The sequence below is a fragment of the Fukomys damarensis genome, unplaced genomic scaffold (assembly GCF_012274545.1).
Source record: "Fukomys damarensis isolate Sample0158 unplaced genomic scaffold, DMR_v1.0_HiC HiC_scaffold_38, whole genome shotgun sequence".
In the NCBI taxonomy this organism is placed as follows: domain Eukaryota; kingdom Metazoa; phylum Chordata; class Mammalia; order Rodentia; family Bathyergidae; genus Fukomys; species Fukomys damarensis.
Window position 1 is genome coordinate 27693893 of NW_022900950.1, and position 2533 is coordinate 27696425.

Genomic DNA, 2533 nt, shown 5'->3' on the forward strand with positions numbered 1-2533 from the left:
ATACTTCAGGCTGAACACTTAAACAAGACCATTGTGTTTATATGGCAACCACCAAACCAAGTGTAGCTCACATCTCAGCCTGGTTTGAACACTTCCTAAATGACCTTTAAATTGATATTCTCTGGTTTGCTCTCCACACTTATCCTGCTACCCGCATAGCCAATTGAGACACTAATGTGTGGCTCCAAGGAATTTTATTGGACTTCACCGTGACTGAAATCATAACCTTTACTTTTTTTACTCCAACCAAGTCCGCAGCCCCATACATCCCAGGATATTCCTTCAGACTAAAAGATGCCCTTGAGATGCCAGTTCTGTCCCAAAACACAGGGTCCAAAACTTTTCAGGCTCCTTGCCCAAATTTTCCCCCATATGATCAGGCTTTAATAGCTCACCTTACATATCCTCCTCAACACTGTATCTATGGTGCACAGAAAGTTGTTTCTGTCCTAAAGGGCCCAGCACAAAGGGAACAAAATAAGACCCTACTCCCATGGTACTGCACTGTTCATCAAGAAGATTTCAAATATTCCTCCAACCCCATCCCCCCGAGCATTTCAGATGACCACACAAGTTCCATTAAAGCTTGATTGGCCCCAACAAGTGCCTGGCACTTGTTTCCCTCAGGCTCAGGCATTCCTTTCCTGGTCCACCCGTTCTGCCACAAGTCCACCTCCCAAAAGGGTGTACTCTAGAAGATGCCCTTCAGTCAGAATATGTACCTATCCTCTTTGCATTGGCCTTTTTAGACAGTATAGAAGGTCAACCACTTCCTTGAGTCATCACCAAGGTCCTCTGAGACGGTCTACACAGGGCTTGAGAAGATCTGATAGGGAACTGGGTACAACAACATTGAGAGGCCAGATGTGGACCTCATACAAATTATCTTCCACCACTTTCCCCTCCCCCACTAACCAATTTATGTGTTTGGACTCTCCTCAGGGAGCCCAACAATTCCAATGATACTGCTTTCAGCAATTCCACATCCATAAAAGTCAACACAGCCAGCCATGCTGCACACCTGCCCCCAGATGGTCTCATCACCCCAGTGTCAGCAGGAAGTAGTTACAGAAGATGGACTCACCACCCCTTTTCTCTGGTGTACAACATGTGCTGGCTGCTGGCTCCATCTAAATCGAAGAGGGGGGAATGTTAGGGATGTGATGCCGCCATCACAGGTTGTATTTTCCAGGTTCTTCATGTTCTTCAAATGACATCATGCTCCTATCTTAAATTTCCTTCTGCTTCCTTCCCCCAAGGCTTCAGTATCTTGGAGAAGTGAAGTTTAAGGTTCTGTAAGTCCATAAAAGACAACCTGGCCTGAGATAGGGTAAAAGTAGCCCACCTGCTCACAGATAAGCAATAGCCCAGCCCAAAAACCAATAAAAGGACTATCCTTTCTTTGTTTTCTCTCTCTCTCTCTCTCTCTCTCTCTCTCTCTCTCTCTGACCTGCTTTCCTGAGTAAAGTTTCCTGAACAAAGTCTCCTGTTGGACTTCTCAGTGTGTGGCCTTATTATTGATCATTGCTGTTCCTCTTCACAACTAGCATTTGGAACAATCCTTATAGTGTTGTAGTGTGAGGCACAATGTTTCAATTCTCTTCACACCACTGGTTCTCCATGCATATTTGGGCTTCCTCTTCTTCAGTAAAATCATTTCTGATATTAAAGACCTTGAGAATCTCCTCTGGAGTTTTCCCCTTGAATATATTGCAGTCTTGCATGTAACATCAAGCAAACCTTTGATGTCTAGGTAGTTTTTTGCCAGAATATGTTCAAAAACAGTTTCTTGGTCAACTTGCAGGAATTCTTGGTCACAAACAGAGATATCACTTATTTGCTTTTCTTTGTTCTCATTGTTCTCAGGAGGAGGACAGTCAACCTTGTGGTGGGTGCACCACTGAATGATCATTTTTATTTTTTTTCTCATTGAGTTTATTGGTACCGTTTAGGTATACAGTACTATTACATTCATCATTGGAGTCTTGTACCTTTACAAGTCAGGTCTTGGTTCTCATTTTTCCCCTTACCCCTGCCCTTTCTTGACCCCCTCCTCCCTTCCTTATTTACAAATACTTTATTTCCATTTTTTCATTGCTGCATTAACATTTGGTCAAGGAACTGGGTCATCATCTCCATCATCCATTCCCAAATCTCCAACATGGTCTTGATTGTCACAAGCTGAAAATTTAAACATTAACTTCAAGTATCTCCCCATCAAAACTCTGCAACTTAATTGAAGGCATGGTGCTTGGTCTAGAGAGGATGGCAGGCCCAAGGGATCCAGGAGCAGGTAGATGAGCCCAGACATGGGAGGATGGTAGTGGATGAGGCCACTAGATGTGATCCCATTTGTTGATTCATGCTGTAATTTCTTCTGTAATTACGGTTCTGTTTATAAAATCCTTCCCTACATCTATGATTTCAAGTGTTCTGCATACTTTATCTTTTATTAGGTTTAATATTTGATTTTATTGTTTAGATCTTTGATGCATTTTGATTTTAATTTAGAACAGGGTAAGAAATATGGATT

The 2533-nt window shown here is 42.5% G+C and overlaps 1 pseudogene; it reads right to left on the minus strand.

The window, feature by feature from the left end:
* Positions 1–1592: 1592 nt before the first annotated feature.
* LOC104850515 lies at positions 1593–2246 on the minus strand (annotated as a pseudogene).
* Positions 2247–2533: the final 287 nt, after the last annotated feature.